The sequence below is a fragment of the Mixophyes fleayi genome, chromosome 3 (assembly GCF_038048845.1).
Source record: "Mixophyes fleayi isolate aMixFle1 chromosome 3, aMixFle1.hap1, whole genome shotgun sequence".
Lineage (NCBI taxonomy): Eukaryota > Metazoa > Chordata > Amphibia > Anura > Limnodynastidae > Mixophyes > Mixophyes fleayi.
This window is the reverse complement of record NC_134404.1, coordinates 11631413-11658955: the sequence shown is the minus strand read 5'-3', so window position 1 is coordinate 11658955 and position 27543 is coordinate 11631413. Positions and strand designations below refer to the sequence as shown.

The 27543-nt window shown below is 38.8% G+C and overlaps 17 non-coding genes across 17 annotated transcripts; all 17 read left to right on the top strand.

Moving 5' to 3' along the window:
* Nucleotides 1-422: 422 nt before the first annotated feature.
* TRNAA-UGC (transfer RNA alanine (anticodon UGC)) lies at nucleotides 423-494 on the top strand. The gene has a single exon. It is a non-coding gene; the product is annotated as a tRNA-Ala (tRNA).
* Nucleotides 495-1909: 1415 nt separating this feature from the next.
* On the top strand, nucleotides 1910-1981 carry TRNAA-UGC (transfer RNA alanine (anticodon UGC)). Its single transcript has one exon. It is a non-coding gene; the product is annotated as a tRNA-Ala (tRNA).
* A 1520-nt stretch (nucleotides 1982-3501) lies between these two features.
* Nucleotides 3502-3573, top strand: TRNAA-CGC (transfer RNA alanine (anticodon CGC)). Its single transcript has one exon. It is a non-coding gene; the product is annotated as a tRNA-Ala (tRNA).
* A 1504-nt stretch (nucleotides 3574-5077) lies between these two features.
* TRNAA-CGC (transfer RNA alanine (anticodon CGC)) lies at nucleotides 5078-5149 on the top strand. Its single transcript has one exon. It is a non-coding gene; the product is annotated as a tRNA-Ala (tRNA).
* A 1399-nt stretch (nucleotides 5150-6548) lies between these two features.
* Nucleotides 6549-6620, top strand: TRNAA-CGC (transfer RNA alanine (anticodon CGC)). The gene has a single exon. It is a non-coding gene; the product is annotated as a tRNA-Ala (tRNA).
* A 1418-nt stretch (nucleotides 6621-8038) lies between these two features.
* TRNAA-CGC (transfer RNA alanine (anticodon CGC)) lies at nucleotides 8039-8110 on the top strand. The gene has a single exon. It is a non-coding gene; the product is annotated as a tRNA-Ala (tRNA).
* Nucleotides 8111-10073: 1963 nt separating this feature from the next.
* On the top strand, nucleotides 10074-10145 carry TRNAA-CGC (transfer RNA alanine (anticodon CGC)). The gene has a single exon. It is a non-coding gene; the product is annotated as a tRNA-Ala (tRNA).
* A 1418-nt stretch (nucleotides 10146-11563) lies between these two features.
* Nucleotides 11564-11635, top strand: TRNAA-CGC (transfer RNA alanine (anticodon CGC)). The gene has a single exon. It is a non-coding gene; the product is annotated as a tRNA-Ala (tRNA).
* A 1412-nt stretch (nucleotides 11636-13047) lies between these two features.
* On the top strand, nucleotides 13048-13119 carry TRNAA-CGC (transfer RNA alanine (anticodon CGC)). The gene has a single exon. It is a non-coding gene; the product is annotated as a tRNA-Ala (tRNA).
* A 1963-nt stretch (nucleotides 13120-15082) lies between these two features.
* TRNAA-CGC (transfer RNA alanine (anticodon CGC)) lies at nucleotides 15083-15154 on the top strand. Its single transcript has one exon. It is a non-coding gene; the product is annotated as a tRNA-Ala (tRNA).
* Nucleotides 15155-15404: 250 nt separating this feature from the next.
* Nucleotides 15405-15476, top strand: TRNAA-CGC (transfer RNA alanine (anticodon CGC)). Its single transcript has one exon. It is a non-coding gene; the product is annotated as a tRNA-Ala (tRNA).
* A 1419-nt stretch (nucleotides 15477-16895) lies between these two features.
* On the top strand, nucleotides 16896-16967 carry TRNAA-CGC (transfer RNA alanine (anticodon CGC)). The gene has a single exon. It is a non-coding gene; the product is annotated as a tRNA-Ala (tRNA).
* Nucleotides 16968-19475: 2508 nt separating this feature from the next.
* TRNAA-CGC (transfer RNA alanine (anticodon CGC)) lies at nucleotides 19476-19547 on the top strand. Its single transcript has one exon. It is a non-coding gene; the product is annotated as a tRNA-Ala (tRNA).
* Nucleotides 19548-22055: 2508 nt separating this feature from the next.
* Nucleotides 22056-22127, top strand: TRNAA-CGC (transfer RNA alanine (anticodon CGC)). Its single transcript has one exon. It is a non-coding gene; the product is annotated as a tRNA-Ala (tRNA).
* A 1418-nt stretch (nucleotides 22128-23545) lies between these two features.
* Nucleotides 23546-23617, top strand: TRNAA-CGC (transfer RNA alanine (anticodon CGC)). The gene has a single exon. It is a non-coding gene; the product is annotated as a tRNA-Ala (tRNA).
* Nucleotides 23618-25029: 1412 nt separating this feature from the next.
* Nucleotides 25030-25101, top strand: TRNAA-CGC (transfer RNA alanine (anticodon CGC)). The gene has a single exon. It is a non-coding gene; the product is annotated as a tRNA-Ala (tRNA).
* A 1963-nt stretch (nucleotides 25102-27064) lies between these two features.
* Nucleotides 27065-27136, top strand: TRNAA-CGC (transfer RNA alanine (anticodon CGC)). Its single transcript has one exon. It is a non-coding gene; the product is annotated as a tRNA-Ala (tRNA).
* Nucleotides 27137-27543: the final 407 nt, after the last annotated feature.

Sequence of the window (27543 nt, the reverse complement as noted above, 5' to 3'; positions counted from 1 at the left end):
CATATTATTAGCCAAAAAGTTTCCAACATGCACTTTGGATGCTACACACCAGGTTGCAAAAGTCTTCCAGATCATTTAATATCTTTTAGAGCTGGATGATTTCCTAGCAGACTACAGGCTATCGGACAGTACTCTGCTGACCATCAACTGTGAAAATTTCCATACCTTCCATTACAACTGCTAGGGTTTCTGATAAAAAATCCATCGCTGATGAGGAATGCTCACAAACATCCAAAGTTTGAATTGTGTCTCTACTGCCATCCTGATCACCTGCGGAAACCACAGTTTCTCTACTTACCATCAGAGTATAATGGTGCTCATCGTTCCATCCTCTTAGATTTACTTAAGATGACTGGAAAGTAGAGGCACTGGAAAAACATATAAAGATGCAATCACTCGAACACCCTTTATTCAAAACGAATGGGGATGTAGCTCAGTGGTAGAGCGCATGCTTTGCATGTATGAGGCCCCGGGTTCAATCCCCGGCATCTCCAGCTTTTATGGTTATTTCGCAACTGAAAGTTATCTCTCCGGAAGAGCCAAGAAAATCAAACAAACCAACAGATGAATGGGAAAAAACTTGATTGATAAGGATTTTAAAGCAATTATGGAATGGCTCAGTGTTACACTGTAAAGGAAAGACTGACAAAAAAATGGGTCATTTAAAAAAAAAGAAACATTAACATGCCTGCACGCCACCCTTTCACTTTTTTGAAAACTTTCATGCTGATGTTTTGTGTTGTCACTTGTGAAATTTAGGTCCACAGTAGCATATTAACAGTGGCAAATATAGTAACATCACTTCAATGTCCATGAAAGCACTCTCCTGTAATGGACAAAGCTATAATACAATCCATAGGAGAGGATGTATCTCAGTGTTTGAGCGCATTCTGGAGGCCCCTAATTAGAAGCCTGATGACCTGCATTTGGAACAGAGGTGAAGACATGCTGAACATAGAATTTACTAAATCCTTGCACTTTCTATAAAATGGTTAATTATCATCTTCTGCAAGACAACCTACCTTTTTTCCATTATTCCTAGGAGAGGGAAATTAAGAAGGCATAATTATGTCCAGCTTGAGGAGACAAGAATATACTATCTTAAAAAAAACAAGGAAATGGTCAGCAAGCTAGTGAACCAATTAATTGTGGAAATCTGTAAATTATTTTTCCAAAGTCCTCAGGACCTGTATTTCACTAATTCTTCTTGAAGATGTTATGTTTATTGGAAAAGGCAATACACCAGATAAGAGACTGAAGAGGGATTTACTGGAAAGGATCATATATAGGCACGAAAGAGCTCTAAGAAAGAATGTTAAATCACAGGCGAGATTCTACAATGATTTGGGAGTATTCAACCGTTAGACTCACTAAATAATATGACAATTAAAGGATACAATGCCCAATTGTGCTTCAAGAATGGATAAATAGCATGTTCAACGTTCAGAGCTCAGGTGATTTTCAAAACCCATCGAAAGGAACTCTTCCATATTATTAGCCAAAAAGTTTCCAACATGCACTTTGGATGCTACACACCAGGTTGCAAAAGTCTTTCAAATCATTTAATATCTTTTAGAGCTGGATGATTTCCTAGCAGACTACAGGCTATCGGACAGTACTCTGCTGACCATCAACTGTGAAAATTTCCATGCCTTCCATTACAACTGCTAGGGTTTCTGATAAAAAATCCATTGCTGATGAGGAATGCTCACAAACATCCAAAGTTTGAATTGTGTCTCTACTGCCATCCTGATCACCTGCGGAAACCACAGTTTCTCTACTTACCATCAGAGTATAATGGTGCTCATCGTTCCATCCTCTTAGATTTACTTAAGATGACTGGAAAGTAGTGGCACTGGAAAACCATATAAAGATGCAATCACTCGAACACCCTTTATTCAAAACGAATGGGGATGTAGCTCAGTGGTAGAGCGCATGCTTTGCATGTATGAGGCCCCGGGTTCAATCCCCGGCATCTCCAGCTTTTATGGTTATTTCGCAACTGAAAGTTATCTCTCCGGAAGAGCCAAGAAAATCAAACAAACCAACAGATGAATGGGAAAAAACTTGATTGATAAGGATTTTAAAGCAATTATGGAATGGCTCAGTGTTACACTGTAAAGGAAAGACTGACAAAAAAATGGGTCATTTAAAAAAAAAGAAACATTAACATGCCTGCACGCCACCCTTTCACTTTTTTGAAAACTTTCATGCTGATGTTTTGTGTTGTCACTTGTGAAATTTAGGTCCACAGTAGCATATTAACAGTGGCAAATATAGTAACATCACTTCAATGTCCATGAAAGCACTCTCCTGTAATGGACAAAGCTATAATACAATCCATAGGAGAGGATGTATCTCAGTGTTTGAGCGCATTCTGGAGGCCCCTAATTAGAAGCCTGATGACCTGCATTTGAAACAGAGGTGAAGACATGCTGAACATAGAATTTACTAAATCCTTGCACTTTCTATAAAATGGTTAATTATCATCTTCTGCAAGACAACCTACCTTTTTTCCATTATTCCTAGGAGAGGGAAATTAAGAAGGCATAATTATGTCCAGCTTGAGGAGACAAGAATATACTATCTTAAAAAAAACAAGGAAATGGTCAGCAAGCTAGTGAACCAATTAATTGTGGAAATCTGTAAATTATTTTTCCAAAGTCCTCAGGACCTGTATTTCACTAATTCTTCTTGAAGATGTTATGTTTATTGGAAAAGGCAATACACCAGATAAGAGACTGAAGAGGGATTTACTGGAAAGGATCATATATAGGCACGAAAGAGCTCTAAGAAAGAATGTTAAATCACAGGCGAGATTCTACAATGATTTGGGAGTATTCAACCGTTAGACTCACTAAATAATATGACAATTAAAGGATACAATGCCCAATTGTGCTTCAAGAATGGATAAATAGCATGTTCAACGTTCAGAGCTCAGGTGATTTTCAAAACCCATCGAAAGGAACTCTTCCATATTATTAGCCAAAAAGTTTCCAACATGCACTTTGGATGCTACACACCAGGTTGCAAAAGTCTTTCAGATCATTTAATATCTTTTAGAGCTGGATGATTTCCTAGCAGACTACAGGCTATCGGACAGTACTCTGCTGACCATCAACTGTGAAAATTTCCATGCCTTCCATTACAACTGCTAGGGTTTCTGATAAAAAATCCATTGCTGATGAGGAATGCTCACAAACATCCAAAGTTTGAATTGTGTCTCTACTGCCATCCTGATCACCTGCGGAAACCACAGTTTCTCTACTTACCATCAGAGTATAATGGTGCTCATCGTTCCATCCTCTTAGATTTACTTAAGATGACTGGAGTTTGAATTGTGTCTCTACTGCCATCCTGATCACCTGTGGAAACCACAGTTTCTCTACTTACCATCTGAGTATAATGGTGCTCATCGTTCCATCCTCTTAGATTTACTTAAGATGACTGGAAAACCATATAAAGATGCAATCACTCGAACACTCTTCATGCAAAACGAATGGGGATGTAGCTCAGTGGTAGAGCGCATGCTTCGCATGTATGAGGCCCCGGGTTCAATCCCCGGCATCTCCAGCTTTTATGGTTATCTCTCCGTAAGAGCCAAGAAAATCAAACAAACCAACAGATGAATAGGAAAAAACTTGATTGATAAGGATTTTAAAGCAATTATGGAATGGCTCAGTGTTACACTGTAAAGGAAAGACTGACAGAAACAATGGGTCATTTAAAAAAAAAGAAACATTAACATGCCTGCATGCCACCCTTTCACTTTTTTGAAAACTTTCATGCTGATGCTTTGTGTTGTCACTTGTGAGATTTAGGTCCACAGTAGCATATTAACACTGGCAAATATAGTAACATCACTTCAATGTCCATGAAAGCACTCTCCTGTAATGGACAAAGCTATAATACAATCCATAGGAGAGGATGTATCTCAGTGTTTGAGCACATTCTGGAGACCCCGATTTAGAAGCCTGATGACCTGCTTTTGGAACAGAGGTGAAGACATGCTGAACATAGAATTTACTAAATCCTTGCACTTTCTATAAAATGGTTAACTATCATCTTCTGCAAGACAACCTACCTTTTTTCCCTTATTCCTAGGAGAGGGAAATTAAGAAGGCATAATGATGTCCAGCTTGAGGTGAGAAGAATATACTATCTAAAAAAAAACCAAGAAAATGGTCAGCAAGCTTGTGAACCAATTAATTGTTGAAATCTGTAAAGTATGGTTCCAAAGTCCTCAGGACCTGTATTTCACTAATTCTTCTTGAAGATGTTATGATTATTGGAAAAGGTAATACACCAGATAAGAGACTGAAGAGGGATTTACAGGAAAGGTTCAAATATAGGCACGAAAGAGCTCTATGAAAGAATGTTAAATCACAGACGAGATTCTACAATGATTTGGGAGTATTCAACCGTTAGACTCACTAAATAATATGACAATTAAAGGATACAATGCCCAATTGTGCTTCAAGAATGGATAAATAGCATGTTCAACGTTCAGAGCTCAGGTGATTTTCAAAACCCATCGAAAGGAACTCTTCCATATTATTAGCCAAAAAGTTTCCAACATGCACTTTGGATGCTACACACCAGGTTGCAAAAGTCTTTCAGATCATTTAATATCTTTTAGAGCTGGATGATTTCCTAGCAGACTACAGGCTATCGGACAGTACTCTGCTGACCATCAACTGTGAAAATTTCCATGCCTTCCATTACAACTGCTAGGGTTTCTGATAAAAAATCCATTGCTGATGAGGAATGCTCACAAACATCCAAAGTTTGAATTGTGTCTCTACTGCCATCCTGATCACCTGCGGAAACCACAGTTTCTCTACTTACCATCAGAGTATAATGGTGCTCATCGTTCCATCCTCTTAGATTTACTTAAGATGACTGGAGTTTGAATTGTGTCTCTACTGCCATCCTGATCACCTGTGGAAACCACAGTTTCTCTACTTACCATCTGAGTATAATGGTGCTCATCGTTCCATCCTCTTAGATTTACTTAAGATGACTGGAAAACCATATAAAGATGCAATCACTCGAACACTCTTCATGCAAAACGAATGGGGATGTAGCTCAGTGGTAGAGCGCATGCTTCGCATGTATGAGGCCCCGGGTTCAATCCCCGGCATCTCCAGCTTTTATGGTTATCTCTCCGTAAGAGCCAAGAAAATCAAACAAACCAACAGATGAATAGGAAAAAACTTGATTGATAAGGATTTTAAAGCAATTATGGAATGGCTCAGTGTTACACTGTAAAGGAAAGACTGACAGAAACAATGGGTCATTTAAAAAAAAAGAAACATTAACATGCCTGCATGCCACCCTTTCACTTTTTTGAAAACTTTCATGCTGATGCTTTGTGTTGTCACTTGTGAGATTTAGGTCCACAGTAGCATATTAACACTGGCAAATATAGTAACATCACTTCAATGTCCATGAAAGCACTCTCCTGTAATGGACAAAGCTATAATACAATCCATAGGAGAGGATGTATCTCAGTGTTTGAGCACATTCTGGAGACCCCGATTTAGAAGCCTGATGACCTGCTTTTGGAACAGAGGTGAAGACATGCTGAACATAGAATTTACTAAATCCTTGCACTTTCTATAAAATGGTTAACTATCATCTTCTGCAAGACAACCTACCTTTTTTCCCTTATTCCTAGGAGAGGGAAATTAAGAAGGCATAATGATGTCCAGCTTGAGGTGAGAAGAATATACTATCTAAAAAAAAACCAAGAAAATGGTCAGCAAGCTTGTGAACCAATTAATTGTTGAAATCTGTAAAGTATGGTTCCAAAGTCCTCAGGACCTGTATTTCACTAATTCTTCTTGAAGATGTTATGATTATTGGAAAAGGTAATACACCAGATAAGAGACTGAAGAGGGATTTACAGGAAAGGTTCAAATATAGGCACGAAAGAGCTCTATGAAAGAATGTTAAATCACAGACGAGATTCTACAATGATTTGGGAGTATTCAACCGTTAGACTCACTAAATAATATGACAATTAAAGGATACAATGCCCAATTGTGCTTCAAGAATGGATAAATAGCATGTTCAACGTTCAGAGCTCAGGTGATTTTCAAAACCCATCGAAAGGAACTCTTCCATATTATTAGCCAAAAAGTTTCCAACATGCACTTTGGATGCTACACACCAGGTTGCAAAAGTCTTCCAGATCATTTCATATCTTTTAGAGCTGGATGATTTCCTAGCAGACTACAGGCTATCGGACAGTACTCTGCTCACCATCAACTGTGAAAATTTCCATGCCTTCCATTACAACTGCTAGGGTTTCTGATAAAAAATCCATCGCTGATGAGGAATGCTCACAAACATCCAAAGTTTGAATTGTGTCTCTACTGCCATCCTGATCACCTGTGGAAACCACAGTTTCTCTACTTACCATCAGAGTATAATGGTGCTCATCGTTCCATCCTCTTAGATTTACTTAAGATGACTGGAAAGTAGTGGCACTGGAAAACCATATAAAGATGCAATCACTCGAACACTCTTCATGCAAAACGAATGGGGATGTAGCTCAGTGGTAGAGCGCATGCTTCGCATGTATGAGGCCCCGGGTTCAATCCCCGGCATCTCCAGCTTTTATGGTTACTTTCGCAACTGAAAGTTATCTCTCCGTAAGAGCCAAGAAAATCAAACAAACCAACAGATGAATAGGAAAAAACTTGATTGATAAGGATATTAAAGCAATTATGGAATGGCTCAGTGTTACACTGTAAAGGAAAGACTGACAGAAACAATGGGTCATTTAAAAAAAAAGAAACATTAACATGCCTGCATGCCACCCTTTCACTTTTTTGAAAACTTTCATGCTGATGCTTTGTGTTGTCACTTGTGAGATTTAGGTCCACAGTAGCATATTAACACTGGCAAATATAGTAACATCACTTCAATGTCCATGAAAGCACTCTCCTGTAATGGACAAAGCTATAATACAATCCATAGGAGAGGATGTATCTCAGTGTTTGAGCACATTCTGGAGGCCCCGAATTAGAAGCCTGATGACCTGCTTTTGGAACAGAGGTGAAGACATGCTGAACATAGAATTTACTAAATCCTTGCACTTTCTATAAAATGGTTAACTATCATCTTCTGCAAGACAACCTACCTTTTTTCCCTTATTCCTAGGAGAGGGAAATTAAGAAGGCATAATGATGTCCAGCTTGAGGTGAGAAGAATATACTATCTAAAAAAAAAACAAGAAAATGGTCAGCAAGCTTGTGAACCAATTAATTGTTGAAATCTGTAAAGTATGGTTCCAAAGTCCTCAGGACCTGTATTTCACTAATTCTTCTTGAAGATGTTATGATTATTGGAAAAGGTAATACACCAGATAAGAGACTGAAGAGGGATTTACAGGAAAGGTTCAAATATAGGCACGAAAGAGCTCTATGAAAGAATGTTAAATCACAGACGGGATTCTACAATGATTTGGGAGTATTCAACCGTTAGACTCACTAAATAATATGACAATTAAAGGATACAATGCCCAATTGTGCTTCAAGAATGGATAAATAGCATGTTCAACGTTCAGAGCTCAGGTGATTTTCAAAACCCATCGAAAGGAACTCTTCCATATTATTAGCCAAAAAGTTTCCAACATGCACTTTGGATGCTACACACCAGGTTGCAAAAGTCTTCCAGATCATTTAATATCTTTTAGAGCTGGATGATTTCCTAGCAGACTACAGGATATCGGACAGTACTCTGCTCACCATCAACTGTGAAAATTTCCATGCCTTCCATTACAACTGCTAGGGTTTCTGATAAAAAATCCATCGCTGATGAGGAATGCTCACAAACATCCAAAGTTTGAATTGTGTCTCTACTGCCATCCTGATCACCTGTGGAAACCACAGTTTCTCTACTTACCATCAGAGTATAATGGTGCTCATCGTTCCATCCTCTTAGATTTACTTAAGATGACTGGAAAGTAGTGGCACTGGAAAACCATATAAAGATGCAATCACTCGAACACTCTTCATGCAAAACGAATGGGGATGTAGCTCAGTGGTAGAGCGCATGCTTCGCATGTATGAGGCCCCAGGTTCAATCCCCGGCATCTCCAGCTTTTATGGTTACTTTCGCAACTGAAAGTTATCTCTCCGGAAGAGCCAAGAAAATCAAACAAACCAACAGATGAATGGGAAAAAACTTGATTGATAAGTATTTTAAAGCAATTATGGAATGGCTCAGTGTTACACTGTAAAGGAAAGACTGACAGAAACAATGGGTCATTTTAAAAAAAAGAAACATTAACATGCCTGCATGCCACCCTTTCACTTTTTTGAAAACTTTCATGCTGATGCTTTGTGTTGTCACTTGTGAGATTTAGGTCCACAGTAGCATATTAACACTGGCAAATATAGTAACATCACTTCAATGTCCATGAAAGCACTCTCCTGTAATGGACAAAGCTATAATACAATCCATAGGAGAGGATGTATCTCAGTGTTTGAGCACATTCTGGAGGCCCCGAATTAGAAGCCTGATGACCTGCTTTTGGAACAGAGGTGAAGACATGCTGAACATAGAATTTACTAAATCCTTGCACTTTCTATAAAATGGTTAACTATCATCTTCTGCAAGACAACCTACCTTTTTTCCCTTATTCCTAGGAGAGGGAAATTAAGAAGGCATAATGATGTCCAGCTTGAGGTGAGAAGAATATACTATCTAAAAAAAAACCAAGAAAATGGTCAGCAAGCTTGTGAACCAATTAATTGTTGAAATCTGTAAAGTATGGTTCCAAAGTCCTCAGGACCTGTATTTCACTAATTCTTCTTGAAGATGTTATGATTATTGGAAAAGGTAATACACCAGATAAGAGACTGAAGAGGGATTTACAGGAAAGGTTCAAATATAGGCACGAAAGAGCTCTATGAAAGAATGTTAAATCACAGACGGGATTCTACAATGATTTGGGAGTATTCAACCGTTAGACTCACTAAATAATATGACAATTAAAGGATACAATGCCCAATTGTGCTTCAAGAATGGATAAATAGCATGTTCAACGTTCAGAGCTCAGGTGATTTTCAAAACCCATCGAAAGGAACTCTTCCATATTATTAGCCAAAAAGTTTCCAACATGCACTTTGGATGCTACACACCAGGTTGCAAAAGTCTTCCAGATCATTTAATATCTTTTAGAGCTGGATGATTTCCTAGCAGACTACAGGCTATCGGACAGTACTCTGCTCACCATCAACTGTGAAAATTTCCATGCCTTCCATTACAACTGCTAGGGTTTCTGATAAAAAATCCATCGCTGATGAGGAATGCTCACAAACATCCAAAGTTTGAATTGTGTCTCTACTGCCATCCTGATCACCTGTGGAAACCACAGTTTCTCTACTTACCATCAGAGTATAATGGTGCTCATCGTTCCATCCTCTTAGATTTACTTAAGATGACTGGAAAGTAGTGGCACTGGAAAACCATATAAAGATGCAATCACTCGAACACTCTTCATGCAAAACGAATGGGGATGTAGCTCAGTGGACAATTAAAGGATACAATGCCCAATTGTGCTTCAAGAATGGATAAATAGCATGTTCAACGTTCAGAGCTCAGGTGATTTTCAAAACCCATCGAAAGGAACTCTTCCATATTATTAGCCAAAAAGTTTCCAACATGCACTTTGGATGCTACACACCAGGTTGCAAAAGTCTTCCAGATCATTTAATATCTTTTAGAGCTGGATGATTTCCTAGCAGACTACAGGCTATCGGACAGTACTCTGCTCACCATCAACTGTGAAAATTTCCATGCCTTCCATTACAACTGCTAGGGTTTCTGATAAAAAATCCATCGCTGATGAGGAATGCTCACAAACATCCAAAGTTTGAATTGTGTCTCTACTGCCATCCTGATCACCTGTGGAAACCACAGTTTCTCTACTTACCATCAGAGTATAATGGTGCTCATCGTTCCATCCTCTTAGATTTACTTAAGATGACTGGAAAGTAGTGGCACTGGAAAACCATATAAAGATGCAATCACTCGAACACTCTTCATGCAAAATGAATGGGGATGCAGCTCAGTGGTAGAGCGCATGCTTCGCATGTATGAGGCCCCGGGTTCAATCCCTGGCATCTCCAGCTTTTATTGTTACTTTCGCAACTGAAAGTTATCTCTCCGGAAGAGCCAAGAAAATCAAACAAACCAACAGATGAATGGGAAAAAACTTGATTGATAAGGATTTTAAAGCAATTATGGAATGGCTCAGTGTTACACTGTAAAGGAAAGACTGACAGAAACAATGGGTCATTTAAAAAAAAAGAAACATTAACATGCCTGCATGCCACCCTTTCACTTTTTTGAAAACTTTCATGCTGATGCTTTGTGTTGTCACTTGTGAGATTTAGGTCCACAGTAGCATATTAACACTGGCAAATATAGTAACATCACTTCAATGTCCATGAAAGCACTCTCCTGTAATGGACAAAGTTATAATACAATCCATAGGAGAGGATGTATCTCAGTGTTTGAGCACATTCTGGAGGCCCCGAATTAGAAGCCTGATGACCTGCTTTTGGAACAGAGGTGAAGACATGCTGAACATAGAATTTACTAAATCCTTGCACTTTCTATAAAATGGTTAACTATCATTTTCTGCAAGACAACCTACCTTTTTTCCCTTATTCCTAGGAGAGGGAAATTAAGAAGGCATAATGATGTCCAGCTTGAGGTGAGAAGAATATACTATCTAAAAAAAAAACAAGAAAATGGTCAGCAAGCTAGTGAACCAATTAATTGTTGAAATCTGTAAAGTATGGTTCCAAAGTCCTCAGGACCTGTATTTCACTAATTCTTCTTGAAGATGTTATGATTATTGGAAAAGGTAATACACCAGATAAGAGACTGAAGAGGGATTTACAGGAAAGGTTCAAATATAGGCACGAAAGAGCTCTATGAAAGAATGTTAAATCACAGACGAGATTCTACAATGATTTGGGAGTATTCAACCGTTAGACTCACTAAATAATATGACAATTAAAGGATACAATGCCCAATTGTGCTTCAAGAATGGATAAATAGCATGTTCAACGTTCAGAGCTCAGGTGATTTTCAAAACCCATCGAAAGGAACTCTTCCATATTATTAGCCAAAAAGTTTCCAACATGCACTTTGGATGCTACACACCAGGTTGCAAAAGTCTTCCAGATCATTTAATATCTTTTAGAGCTGGATGATTTCCTAGCAGACTACAGGCTATCGGACAGTACTCTGCTCACCATCAACTGTGAAAATTTCCATGCCTTCCATTACAACTGCTAGGGTTTCTGATAAAAAATCCATCGCTGATGAGGAATGCTCACAAACATCCAAAGTTTGAATTGTGTCTCTACTGCCATCCTGATCACCTGTGGAAACCACAGTTTCTCTACTTACCATCAGAGTATAATGGTGCTCATCGTTCCATCCTCTTAGATTTACTTAAGATGACTGGAAAGTAGTGGCACTGGAAAACCATATAAAGATGCAATCACTCGAACACTCTTCATGCAAAATGAATGGGGATGTAGCTCAGTGGTAGAGCGCATGCTTCGCATGTATGAGGCCCCAGGTTCAATCCCTGGCATCTCCAGCTTTTATTGTTACTTTCGCAACTGAAAGTTATCTCTCCGGAAGAGCCAAGAAAATCAAACAAACCAACAGATGAATGGGAAAAAACTTGATTGATAAGGATTTTAAAGCAATTATGGAATGGCTCAGTGTTACACTGTAAAGGAAAGACTGACAGAAACAATGGGTCATTTAAAAAAAAAGAAACATTAACATGCCTGCATGCCACCCTTTCACTTTTTTGAAAACTTTCATGCTGATGCTTTGTGTTGTCACTTGTGAGATTTAGGTCCACAGTAGCATATTAACACTGGCAAATATAGTAACATCACTTCAATGTCCATGAAAGCACTCTCCTGTAATGGACAAAGCTATAATACAATCCATAGGAGAGGATGTATCTCAGTGTTTGAGCACATTCTGGAGGCCCCTAATTAGAAGCCTGATGACCTGCATTTGGAACAGAGGTGCAGACATGCAGAACATAGAATTTACTAAATCCTTGCACTTTCTATAAAATGGTTAACTATCATCTTCTGAAAGACAACCTAAATTTTTTCCATTATTCCTAGGAGAGGGAAAATAAGAAGGCATAATGATGTCCAGCTAGAGGTGACAAGAATATACTATCTTAAAAAAACAAGGAAATGGTCAGCAAGCTAGTGAACCAATTAATTGTGGAAATCTGTAAAGTATTTTTTAAAAGTCCTCAGGACATGTATTTCACTAATTCTTCTTGAAGATGTTATGTTTATTGGAAAAGGCAATACACCAGATAAGAGACTGAAGAGGGATTTACTGGAAAGGATCATATATAGGCACGAAAGAGCTCTAAGAATGTTAAATCACAGGCGAGATTCTACAATGATTTGGGAGTATTCAACCGTTAGACTCACTAAATAATATGACAATTAAAGGATACAATGCCCAATTGTGCTTCAAGAATGGATAAATAGCATGTTCAACGTTCAGAGCTCAGGTGATTTTCAAAACCCATCGAAAGGAACTCTTCCATATTATTAGCCAAAAAGTTTCCAACATGCACTTTGGATGCTACACACCAGGTTGCAAAAGTCTTCCAGATCATTTAATATCTTTTAGAGCTGGATGATTTCCTAGCAGACTACAGGCTATCGGACAGTACTCTGCTCACCATCAACTGTGAAAATTTCCATGCCTTCCATTACAACTGCTAGGGTTTCTGATAAAAAATCCATCGCTGATGAGGAATGCTCACAAACATCCAAAGTTTGAATTGTGTCTCTACTGCCATCCTGATCACCTGTGGAAACCACAGTTTCTCTACTTACCATCAGAGTATAATGGTGCTCATCGTTCCATCCTCTTAGATTTACTTAAGATGACTGGAAAGTAGTGGCACTGGAAAACCATATAAAGATGCAATCACTCGAACACTCTTCATGCAAAACGAATGGGGATGTAGCTCAGTGGTAGAGCGCATGCTTCGCATGTATGAGGCCCCAGGTTCAATCCCTGGCATCTCCAGCTTTTATTGTTACTTTCGCAACTGAAAGTTATCTCTCCGGAAGAGCCAAGAAAATCAAACAAACCAACAGATGAATGGGAAAAAACTTGATTGATAAGGATTTTAAAGCAATTATGGAATGGCTCAGTGTTACACTGTAAAGGAAAGACTGACAGAAACAATGGGTCATTTAAAAAAAAAGAAACATTAACATGCCTGCATGCCACCCTTTCACTTTTTTGAAAACTTTCATGCTGATGCTTTGTGTTGTCACTTGTGAGATTTAGGTCCACAGTAGCATATTAACACTGGCAAATATAGTAACATCACTTCAATGTCCATGAAAGCACTCTCCTGTAATGGACAAAGCTATAATACAATCCATAGGAGAGGATGTATCTCAGTGTTTGAGCACATTCTGGAGGCCCCGAATTAGAAGCCTGATGACCTGCTTTTGGAACAGAGGTGAAGACATGCTGAACATAGAATTTACTAAATCCTTGCACTTTCTATAAAATGGTTAACTATCATCTTCTGCAAGACAACCTACCTTTTTTCCCTTATTCCTAGGAGAGGGAAATTAAGAAGGCATAATGATGTCCAGCTTGAGGTGAGAAGAATATACTATCTAAAAAAAAAACAAGAAAATGGTCAGCAAGCTTGTGAACCAATTAATTGTTGAAATCTGTAAAGTATGGTTCCAAAGTCCTCAGGACCTGTATTTCACTAATTCTTCTTGAAGATGTTATGATTATTGGAAAAGGTAATACACCAGATAAGAGACTGAAGAGGGATTTACAGGAAAGGTTCAAATATAGGCACGAAAGAGCTCTATGAAAGAATGTTAAATCACAGACGGGATTCTACAATGATTTGGGAGTATTCAACCGTTAGACTCACTAAATAATATGACAATTAAAGGATACAATGCCCAATTGTGCTTCAAGAATGGATAAATAGCATGTTCAACGTTCAGAGCTCAGGTGATTTTCAAAACCCATCGAAAGGAACTCTTCCATATTATTAGCCAAAAAGTTTCCAACATGCACTTTGGATGCTACACACCAGGTTGCAAAAGTCTTCCAGATCATTTAATATCTTTTAGAGCTGAATGATTTCCTAGCAGACTACAGGCTATCGGACAGTACTCTGCTCACCATCAACTGTGAAAATTTCCATGCCTTCCATTACAACTGCTAGGGTTTCTGATAAAAAATCCATCGCTGATGAGGAATGCTCACAAACATCCAAAGTTTGAATTGTGTCTCTACTGCCATCCTGATCACCTGTGGAAACCACAGTTTCTCTACTTACCATCAGAGTATAATGGTGCTCATCGTTCCATCCTCTTAGATTTACTTAAGATGACTGGAAAGTAGTGGCACTGGAAAACCATATAAAGATGCAATCACTCGAACACTCTTCATGCAAAACGAATGGGGATGTAGCTCAGTGGACAATTAAAGGATACAATGCCCAATTGTGCTTCAAGAATGGATAAATAGCATGTTCAACGTTCAGAGCTCAGGTGATTTTCAAAACCCATCGAAAGGAACTCTTCCATATTATTAGCCAAAAAGTTTCCAACATGCACTTTGGATGCTACACACCAGGTTGCAAAAGTCTTCCAGATCATTTAATATCTTTTAGAGCTGGATGATTTCCTAGCAGACTACAGGCTATCGGACAGTACTCTGCTCACCATCAACTGTGAAAATTTCCATGCCTTCCATTACAACTGCTAGGGTTTCTGATAAAAAATCCATCGCTGATGAGGAATGCTCACAAACATCCAAAGTTTGAATTGTGTCTCTACTGCCATCCTGATCACCTGTGGAAACCACAGTTTCTCTACTTACCATCAGAGTATAATGGTGCTCATCGTTCCATCCTCTTAGATTTACTTAAGATGACTGGAAAGTAGTGGCACTGGAAAACCATATAAAGATGCAATCACTCGAACACTCTTCATGCAAAATGAATGGGGATGTAGCTCAGTGGTAGAGCGCATGCTTCGCATGTATGAGGCCCCAGGTTCAATCCCTGGCATCTCCAGCTTTTATTGTTACTTTCTGATAAAAAATCCATCGCTGATGAGGAATGCTCACAAACATCCAAAGTTTGAATTGTGTCTCTACTGCCATCCTGATCACCTGTGGAAACCACAGTTTCTCTACTTACCATCAGAGTATAATGGTGCTCATCGTTCCATCCTCTTAGATTTACTTAAGATGACTGGAAAGTAGTGGCACTGGAAAACCATATAAAGATGCAATCACTCGAACACTCTTCATGCAAAATGAATGGGGATGTAGCTCAGTGGTAGAGCGCATGCTTCGCATGTATGAGGCCCCAGGTTCAATCCCTGGCATCTCCAGCTTTTATTGTTACTTTCGCAACTGAAAGTTATCTCTCCGGAAGAGCCAAGAAAATCAAACAAACCAACAGATGAATGGGAAAAAACTTGATTGATAAGGATTTTAAAGCAATTATGGAATGGCTCAGTGTTACACTGTAAAGGAAAGACTGACAGAAACAATGGGTCATTTAAAAAAAAAGAAACATTAACATGCCTGCATGCCACCCTTTCACTTTTTTGAAAACTTTCATGCTGATGCTTTGTGTTGTCACTTGTGAGATTTAGGTCCACAGTAGCATATTAACACTGGCAAATATAGTAACATCACTTCAATGTCCATGAAAGCACTCTCCTGTAATGGACAAAGCTATAATACAATCCATAGGAGAGGATGTATCTCAGTGTTTGAGCACATTCTGGAGGCCCCGAATTAGAAGCCTGATGACCTGCTTTTGGAACAGAGGTGAAGACATGCTGAACATAGAATTTACTAAATCCTTGCACTTTCTATAAAATGGTTAACTATCATTTTCTGCAAGACAACCTACCTTTTTTCCCTTATTCCTAGGAGAGGGAAATTAAGAAGGCATAATGATGTCCAGCTTGAGGTGAGAAGAATATACTATCTAAAAAAAAAAACAAGAAAATGGTCAGCAAGCTAGTGAACCAATTAATTGTTGAAATCTGTAAAGTATGGTTCCAAAGTCCTCAGGACCTGTATTTCACTAATTCTTCTTGAAGATGTTATGATTATTGGAAAAGGTAATACACCAGATAAGAGACTGAAGAGGGATTTACAGGAAAGGTTCAAATATAGGCACGAAAGAGCTCTATGAAAGAATGTTAAATCACAGACGAGATTCTACAATGATTTGGGAGTATTCAACCGTTAGACTCACTAAATAATATGACAATTAAAGGATACAATGCCCAATTGTGCTTCAAGAATGGATAAATAGCATGTTCAACGTTCAGAGCTCAGGTGATTTTCAAAACCCATCGAAAGGAACTCTTCCATATTATTAGCCAAAAAGTTTCCAACATGCACTTTGGATGCTACACACCAGGTTGCAAAAGTCTTCCAGATCATTTAATATCTTTTAGAGCTGGATGATTTCCTAGCAGACTACAGGCTATCGGACAGTACTCTGCTCACCATCAACTGTGAAAATTTCCATGCCTTCCATTACAACTGCTAGGGTTTCTGATAAAAAATCCATCGCTGATGAGGAATGCTCACAAACATCCAAAGTTTGAATTGTGTCTCTACTGCCATCCTGATCACCTGTGGAAACCACAGTTTCTCTACTTACCATCAGAGTATAATGGTGCTCATCGTTCCATCCTCTTAGATTTACTTAAGATGACTGGAAAGTAGTGGCACTGGAAAACCATATAAAGATGCAATCACTCGAACACTCTTCATGCAAAATGAATGGGGATGTAGCTCAGTGGTAGAGCGCATGCTTCGCATGTATGAGGCCCCAGGTTCAATCCCTGGCATCTCCAGCTTTTATTGTTACTTTCGCAACTGAAAGTTATCTCTCCGGAAGAGCCAAGAAAATCAAACAAACCAACAGATGAATGGGAAAAAACTTGATTGATAAGGATTTTAAAGCAATTATGGAATGGCTCAGTGTTACACTGTAAAGGAAAGACTGACAGAAACAATGGGTCATTTAAAAAAAAAGAAACATTAACATGCCTGCATGCCACCCTTTCACTTTTTTGAAAACTTTCATGCTGATGCTTTGTGTTGTCACTTGTGAGATTTAGGTCCACAGTAGCATATTAACACTGGCAAATATAGTAACATCACTTCAATGTCCATGAAAGCACTCTCCTGTAATGGACAAAGCTATAATACAATCCATAGGAGAGGATGTATCTCAGTGTTTGAGCACATTCTGGAGGCCCCGAATTAGAAGCCTGATGACCTGCTTTTGGAACAGAGGTGAAGACATGCTGAACATAGAATTTACTAAATCCTTGCACTTTCTATAAAATGGTTAACTATCATTTTCTGCAAGACAACCTACCTTTTTTCCCTTATTCCTAGGAGAGGGAAATTAAGAAGGCATAATGATGTCCAGCTTGAGGTGAGAAGAATATACTATCTAAAAAAAAAACAAGAAAATGGTCAGCAAGCTAGTGAACCAATTAATTGTTGAAATCTGTAAAGTATGGTTCCAAAGTCCTCAGGACCTGTATTTCACTAATTCTTCTTGAAGATGTTATGATTATTGGAAAAGGTAATACACCAGATAAGAGACTGAAGAGGGATTTACAGGAAAGGTTCAAATATAGGCACGAAAGAGCTCTATGAAAGAATGTTAAATCACAGACGAGATTCTACAATGATTTGGGAGTATTCAACCGTTAGACTCACTAAATAATATGACAATTAAAGGATACAATGCCCAATTGTGCTTCAAGAATGGATAAATAGCATGTTCAACGTTCAGAGCTCAGGTGATTTTCAAAACCCATCGAAAGGAACTCTTCCATATTATTAGCCAAAAAGTTTCCAACATGCACTTTGGATGCTACACACCAGGTTGCAAAAGTCTTCCAGATCATTTAATATCTTTTAGAGCTGGATGATTTCCTAGCAGACTACAGGCTATCGGACAGTACTCTGCTCACCATCAACTGTGAAAATTTCCATGCCTTCCATTACAACTGCTAGGGTTTCTGATAAAAAATCCATCGCTGATGAGGAATGCTCACAAACATCCAAAGTTTGAATTGTGTCTCTACTGCCATCCTGATCACCTGTGGAAACCACAGTTTCTCTACTTACCATCAGAGTATAATGGTGCTCATCGTTCCATCCTCTTAGATTTACTTAAGATGACTGGAAAGTAGTGGCACTGGAAAACCATATAAAGATGCAATCACTCGAACACTCTTCATGCAAAACGAATGGGGATGTAGCTCAGTGGACAATTAAAGGATACAATGCCCAATTGTGCTTCAAGAATGGATAAATAGCATGTTCAACGTTCAGAGCTCAGGTGATTTTCAAAACCCATCGAAAGGAACTCTTCCATATTATTAGCCAAAAAGTTTCCAACATGCACTTTGGATGCTACACACCAGGTTGCAAAAGTCTTCCAGATCATTTAATATCTTTTAGAGCTGGATGATTTCCTAGCAGACTACAGGCTATCGGACAGTACTCTGCTCACCATCAACTGTGAAAATTTCCATGCCTTCCATTACAACTGCTAGGGTTTCTGATAAAAAATCCATCGCTGATGAGGAATGCTCACAAACATCCAAAGTTTGAATTGTGTCTCTACTGCCATCCTGATCACCTGTGGAAACCACAGTTTCTCTACTTACCATCAGAGTATAATGGTGCTCATCGTTCCATCCTCTTAGATTTACTTAAGATGACTGGAAAGTAGTGGCACTGGAAAACCATATAAAGATGCAATCACTCGAACACTCTTCATGCAAAACGAATGGGGATGTAGCTCAGTGGACAATTAAAGGATACAATGCCCAATTGTGCTTCAAGAATGGATAAATAGCATGTTCAACGTTCAGAGCTCAGGTGATTTTCAAAACCCATCGAAAGGAACTCTTCCATATTATTAGCCAAAAAGTTTCCAACATGCACTTTGGATGCTACACACCAGGTTGCAAAAGTCTTCCAGATCATTTAATATCTTTTAGAGCTGGATGATTTCCTAGCAGACTACAGGCTATCGGACAGTACTCTGCTCACCATCAACTGTGAAAATTTCCATGCCTTCCATTACAACTGCTAGGGTTTCTGATAAAAAATCCATCGCTGATGAGGAATGCTCACAAACATCCAAAGTTTGAATTGTGTCTCTACTGCCATCCTGATCACCTGTGGAAACCACAGTTTCTCTACTTACCATCAGAGTATAATGGTGCTCATCGTTCCATCCTCTTAGATTTACTTAAGATGACTGGAAAGTAGTGGCACTGGAAAACCATATAAAGATGCAATCACTCGAACACTCTTCATGCAAAATGAATGGGGATGCAGCTCAGTGGTAGAGCGCATGCTTCGCATGTATGAGGCCCCGGGTTCAATCCCTGGCATCTCCAGCTTTTATTGTTACTTTCGCAACTGAAAGTTATCTCTCCGGAAGAGCCAAGAAAATCAAACAAACCAACAGATGAATGGGAAAAAACTTGATTGATAAGGATTTTAAAGCAATTATGGAATGGCTCAGTGTTACACTGTAAAGGAAAGACTGACAGAAACAATGGGTCATTTAAAAAAAAAGAAACATTAACATGCCTGCATGCCACCCTTTCACTTTTTTGAAAACTTTCATGCTGATGCTTTGTGTTGTCACTTGTGAGATTTAGGTCCACAGTAGCATATTAACACTGGCAAATATAGTAACATCACTTCAATGTCCATGAAAGCACTCTCCTGTAATGGACAAAGCTATAATACAATCCATAGGAGAGGATGTATCTCAGTGTTTGAGCACATTCTGGAGGCCCCGAATTAGAAGCCTGATGACCTGCTTTTGGAACAGAGGTGAAGACATGCTGAACATAGAATTTACTAAATCCTTGCACTTTCTATAAAATGGTTAACTATCATTTTCTGCAAGACAACCTACCTTTTTTCCCTTATTCCTAGGAGAGGGAAATTAAGAAGGCATAATGATGTCCAGCTTGAGGTGAGAAGAATATACTATCTAAAAAAAAAACAAGAAAATGGTCAGCAAGCTAGTGAACCAATTAATTGTTGAAATCTGTAAAGTATGGTTCCAAAGTCCTCAGGACCTGTATTTCACTAATTCTTCTTGAAGATGTTATGATTATTGGAAAAGGTAATACACCAGATAAGAGACTGAAGAGGGATTTACAGGAAAGGTTCAAATATAGGCACGAAAGAGCTCTATGAAAGAATGTTAAATCACAGACGAGATTCTACAATGATTTGGGAGTATTCAACCGTTAGACTCACTAAATAATATGACAATTAAAGGATACAATGCCCAATTGTGCTTCAAGAATGGATAAATAGCATGTTCAACGTTCAGAGCTCAGGTGATTTTCAAAACCCATCGAAAGGAACTCTTCCATATTATTAGCCAAAAAGTTTCCAACATGCACTTTGGATGCTACACACCAGGTTGCAAAAGTCTTCCAGATCATTTAATATCTTTTAGAGCTGGATGATTTCCTAGCAGACTACAGGCTATCGGACAGTACTCTGCTCACCATCAACTGTGAAAATTTCCATGCCTTCCATTACAACTGCTAGGGTTTCTGATAAAAAATCCATCGCTGATGAGGAATGCTCACAAACATCCAAAGTTTGAATTGTGTCTCTACTGCCATCCTGATCACCTGTGGAAACCACAGTTTCTCTACTTACCATCAGAGTATAATGGTGCTCATCGTTCCATCCTCTTAGATTTACTTAAGATGACTGGAAAGTAGTGGCACTGGAAAACCATATAAAGATGCAATCACTCGAACACTCTTCATGCAAAACGAATGGGGATGTAGCTCAGTGGACAATTAAAGGATACAATGCCCAATTGTGCTTCAAGAATGGATAAATAGCATGTTCAACGTTCAGAGCTCAGGTGATTTTCAAAACCCATCGAAAGGAACTCTTCCATATTATTAGCCAAAAAGTTTCCAACATGCACTTTGGATGCTACACACCAGGTTGCAAAAGTCTTCCAGATCATTTAATATCTTTTAGAGCTGGATGATTTCCTAGCAGACTACAGGCTATCGGACAGTACTCTGCTCACCATCAACTGTGAAAATTTCCATGCCTTCCATTACAACTGCTAGGGTTTCTGATAAAAAATCCATCGCTGATGAGGAATGCTCACAAACATCCAAAGTTTGAATTGTGTCTCTACTGCCATCCTGATCACCTGTGGAAACCACAGTTTCTCTACTTACCATCAGAGTATAATGGTGCTCATCGTTCCATCCTCTTAGATTTACTTAAGATGACTGGAAAGTAGTGGCACTGGAAAACCATATAAAGATGCAATCACTCGAACACTCTTCATGCAAAACGAATGGGGATGTAGCTCAGTGGACAATTAAAGGATACAATGCCCAATTGTGCTTCAAGAATGGATAAATAGCATGTTCAACGTTCAGAGCTCAGGTGATTTTCAAAACCCATCGAAAGGAACTCTTCCATATTATTAGCCAAAAAGTTTCCAACATGCACTTTGGATGCTACACACCAGGTTGCAAAAGTCTTCCAGATCATTTAATATCTTTTAGAGCTGGATGATTTCCTAGCAGACTACAGGCTATCGGACAGTACTCTGCTCACCATCAACTGTGAAAATTTCCATGCCTTCCATTACAACTGCTAGGGTTTCTGATAAAAAATCCATCGCTGATGAGGAATGCTCACAAACATCCAAAGTTTGAATTGTGTCTCTACTGCCATCCTGATCACCTGTGGAAACCACAGTTTCTCTACTTACCATCAGAGTATAATGGTGCTCATCGTTCCATCCTCTTAGATTTACTTAAGATGACTGGAAAGTAGTGGCACTGGAAAACCATATAAAGATGCAATCACTCGAACACTCTTCATGCAAAATGAATGGGGATGCAGCTCAGTGGTAGAGCGCATGCTTCGCATGTATGAGGCCCCGGGTTCAATCCCTGGCATCTCCAGCTTTTATTGTTACTTTCGCAACTGAAAGTTATCTCTCCGGAAGAGCCAAGAAAATCAAACAAACCAACAGATGAATGGGAAAAAACTTGATTGATAAGGATTTTAAAGCAATTATGGAATGGCTCAGTGTTACACTGTAAAGGAAAGACTGACAGAAACAATGGGTCATTTAAAAAAAAAGAAACATTAACATGCCTGCATGCCACCCTTTCACTTTTTTGAAAACTTTCATGCTGATGCTTTGTGTTGTCACTTGTGAGATTTAGGTCCACAGTAGCATATTAACACTGGCAAATATAGTAACATCACTTCAATGTCCATGAAAGCACTCTCCTGTAATGGACAAAGCTATAATACAATCCATAGGAGAGGATGTATCTCAGTGTTTGAGCACATTCTGGAGGCCCCGAATTAGAAGCCTGATGACCTGCTTTTGGAACAGAGGTGAAGACATGCTGAACATAGAATTTACTAAATCCTTGCACTTTCTATAAAATGGTTAACTATCATTTTCTGCAAGACAACCTACCTTTTTTCCCTTATTCCTAGGAGAGGGAAATTAAGAAGGCATAATGATGTCCAGCTTGAGGTGAGAAGAATATACTATCTAAAAAAAAAACAAGAAAATGGTCAGCAAGCTAGTGAACCAATTAATTGTTGAAATCTGTAAAGTATGGTTCCAAAGTCCTCAGGACCTGTATTTCACTAATTCTTCTTGAAGATGTTATGATTATTGGAAAAGGTAATACACCAGATAAGAGACTGAAGAGGGATTTACAGGAAAGGTTCAAATATAGGCACGAAAGAGCTCTATGAAAGAATGTTAAATCACAGACGAGATTCTACAATGATTTGGGAGTATTCAACCGTTAGACTCACTAAATAATATGACAATTAAAGGATACAATGCCCAATTGTGCTTCAAGAATGGATAAATAGCATGTTCAACGTTCAGAGCTCAGGTGATTTTCAAAACCCATCGAAAGGAACTCTTCCATATTATTAGCCAAAAAGTTTCCAACATGCACTTTGGATGCTACACACCAGGTTGCAAAAGTCTTCCAGATCATTTAATATCTTTTAGAGCTGGATGATTTCCTAGCAGACTACAGGCTATCGGACAGTACTCTGCTCACCATCAACTGTGAAAATTTCCATGCCTTCCATTACAACTGCTAGGGTTTCTGATAAAAAATCCATCGCTGATGAGGAATGCTCACAAACATCCAAAGTTTGAATTGTGTCTCTACTGCCATCCTGATCACCTGTGGAAACCACAGTTTCTCTACTTACCATCAGAGTATAATGGTGCTCATCGTTCCATCCTCTTAGATTTACTTAAGATGACTGGAAAGTAGTGGCACTGGAAAACCATATAAAGATGCAATCACTCGAACACTCTTCATGCAAAATGAATGGGGATGTAGCTCAGTGGTAGAGCACATGCTTCGCATGTATGAGGCCCCAGGTTCAATCCCTGGCATCTCCAGCTTTTATTGTTACTTTCGCAACTGAAAGTTATCTCTCCGGAAGAGCCAAGAAAATCAAACAAACCAACAGATGAATGGGAAAAAACTTGATTGATAAGGATTTTAAAGCAATTATGGAATGGCTCAGTGTTACACTGTAAAGGAAAGACTGACAGAAACAATGGGTCATTTAAAAAAAAAGAAACATTAACATGCCTGCATGCCACCCTTTCACTTTTTTGAAAACTTTCATGCTGATGCTTTGTGTTGTCACTTGTGAGATTTAGGTCCACAGTAGCATATTAACACTGGCAAATATAGTAACATCACTTCAATGTCCATGAAAGCACTCTCCTGTAATGGACAAAGCTATAATACAATCCATAGGAGAGGATGTATCTCAGTGTTTGAGCACATTCTGGAGGCCCCTGATTAGAAGCCTGATGACCTGCATTTGGAACAGAGGTGAAGACATGCAGAACATAGAATTTACTAAATCCTTGCACTTTCTATAAAATGGTTAACTATCATCTTCTGAAAGACAACCTAAATTTTTTCCATTATTCCTAGGAGAGGGAAAATAAGAAGGCATAATGATGTCCAGCTAGAGGTGACAAGAATATACTATCTTAAAAAAACAAGGAAATGGTCAGCAAGCTAGTGAACCAATTAATTGTGGAAATCTGTAAAGTATTTTTTAAAAGTCCTCAGGACATGTATTTCACTAATTCTTCTTGAAGATGTTATGTTTATTGGAAAAGGCAATACACCAGATAAGAGACTGAAGAGGGATTTACTGGAAAGGATCATATATAGGCACGAAAGAGCTCTAAGAATGTTAAATCACAGGCGAGATTCTACAATGATTTGGGAGTATTCAACCGTTAGACTCACTAAATAATATGACAATTAAAGGATACAATGCCCAATTGTGCTTCAAGAATGGATAAATAGCATGTTCAACGTTCAGAGCTCAGGTGATTTTCAAAACCCATCGAAAGGAACTCTTCCATATTATTAGCCAAAAAGTTTCCAACATGCACTTTGGATGCTACACACCAGGTTGCAAAAGTCTTCCAGATCATTTAATATCTTTTAGAGCTGGATGATTTCCTAGCAGACTACAGGCTATCGGACAGTACTCTGCTCACCATCAACTGTGAAAATTTCCATGCCTTCCATTACAACTGCTAGGGTTTCTGATAAAAAATCCATCGCTGATGAGGAATGCTCACAAACATCCAAAGTTTGAATTGTGTCTCTACTGCCATCCTGATCACCTGTGGAAACCACAGTTTCTCTACTTACCATCAGAGTATAATGGTGCTCATCGTTCCATCCTCTTAGATTTACTTAAGATGACTGGAAAGTAGTGGCACTGGAAAACCATATAAAGATGCAATCACTCGAACACTCTTCATGCAAAACGAATGGGGATGTAGCTCAGTGGTAGAGCGCATGCTTCGCATGTATGAGGCCCCAGGTTCAATCCCTGGCATCTCCAGCTTTTATTGTTACTTTCGCAACTGAAAGTTATCTCTCCGGAAGAGCCAAGAAAATCAAACAAACCAACAGATGAATGGGAAAAAACTTGATTGATAAGGATTTTAAAGCAATTATGGAATGGCTCAGTGTTACACTGTAAAGGAAAGACTGACAGAAACAATGGGTCATTTAAAAAAAAAGAAACATTAACATGCCTGCATGCCACCCTTTCACTTTTTTGAAAACTTTCATGCTGATGCTTTGTGTTGTCACTTGTGAGATTTAGGTCCACAGTAGCATATTAACACTGGCAAATATAGTAACATCACTTCAATGTCCATGAAAGCACTCTCCTGTAATGGACAAAGCTATAATACAATCCATAGGAGAGGATGTATCTCAGTGTTTGAGCACATTCTGGAGGCCCCGAATTAGAAGCCTGATGACCTGCTTTTGGAACAGAGGTGAAGACATGCTGAACATAGAATTTACTAAATCCTTGCACTTTCTATAAAATGGTTAACTATCATCTTCTGCAAGACAACCTACCTTTTTTCCCTTATTCCTAGGAGAGGGAAATTAAGAAGGCATAATGATGTCCAGCTTGAGGTGAGAAGAATATACTATCTAAAAAAAAAACAAGAAAATGGTTAGCAAGCTTGTGAACCAATTAATTGTTGAAATCTGTAAAGTATGGTTCCAAAGTCCTCAGGACCTGTATTTCACTAATTCTTCTTGAAGATGTTATGATTATTGGAAAAGGTAATACACCAGATAAGAGACTGAAGAGGGATTTACAGGAAAGGTTCAAATATAGGCACGAAAGAGCTCTATGAAAGAATGTTAAATCACAGACGGGATTCTACAATGATTTGGGAGTATTCAACCGTTAGACTCACTAAATAATATGACAATTAAAGGATACAATGCCCAATTGTGCTTCAAGAATGGATAAATAGCATGTTCAACGTTCAGAGCTCAGGTGATTTTCAAAACCCATCGAAAGGAACTCTTCCATATTATTAGCCAAAAAGTTTCCAACATGCACTTTGGATGCTACACACCAGGTTGCAAAAGTCTTCCAGATCATTTAATATCTTTTAGAGCTGGATGATTTCCTAGCAGACTACAGGCTATCGGACAGTACTCTGCTCACCATCAACTGTGAAAATTTCCATGCCTTCCATTACAACTGCTAGGGTTTCTGATAAAAAATCCATCGCTGATGAGGAATGCTCACAAACATCCAAAGTTTGAATTGTGTCTCTACTGCCATCCTGATCACCTGTGGAAACCACAGTTTCTCTACTTACCATCAGAGTATAATGGTGCTCATCGTTCCATCCTCTTAGATTTACTTAAGATGACTGGAAAGTAGTGGCACTGGAAAACCATATAAAGATGCAATCACTCGAACACTCTTCATGCAAAACGAATGGGGATGTAGCTCAGTGGACAATTAAAGGATACAATGCCCAATTGTGCTTCAAGAATGGATAAATAGCATGTTCAACGTTCAGAGCTCAGGTGATTTTCAAAACCCATCGAAAGGAACTCTTCCATATTATTAGCCAAAAAGTTTCCAACATGCACTTTGGATGCTACACACCAGGTTGCAAAAGTCTTCCAGATCATTTAATATCTTTTAGAGCTGGATGATTTCCTAGCAGACTACAGGCTATCGGACAGTACTCTGCTCACCATCAACTGTGAAAATTTCCATGCCTTCCATTACAACTGCTAGGGTTTCTGATAAAAAATCCATCGCTGATGAGGAATGCTCACAAACATCCAAAGTTTGAATTGTGTCTCTACTGCCATCCTGATCACCTGTGGAAACCACAGTTTCTCTACTTACCATCAGAGTATAATGGTGCTCATCGTTCCATCCTCTTAGATTTACTTAAGATGACTGGAAAGTAGTGGCACTGGAAAACCATATAAAGATGCAATCACTCGAACACTCTTCATGCAAAATGAATGGGGATGTAGCTCAGTGGTAGAGCGCATGCTTCGCATGTATGAGGCCCCAGGTTCAATCCCTGGCATCTCCAGCTTTTATTGTTACTTTCGCAACTGAAAGTTATCTCTCCGGAAGAGCCAAGAAAATCAAACAAACCAACAGATGAATGGGAAAAAACTTGATTGATAAGGATTTTAAAGCAATTATGGAATGGCTCAGTGTTACACTGTAAAGGAAAGACTGACAGAAACAATGGGTCATTTAAAAAAAAAGAAACATTAACATGCCTGCATGCCACCCTTTCACTTTTTTGAAAACTTTCATGCTGATGCTTTGTGTTGTCACTTGTGAGATTTAGGTCCACAGTAGCATATTAACACTGGCAAATATAGTAACATCACTTCAATGTCCATGAAAGCACTCTCCTGTAATGGACAAAGCTATAATACAATCCATAGGAGAGGATGTATCTCAGTGTTTGAGCACATTCTGGAGGCC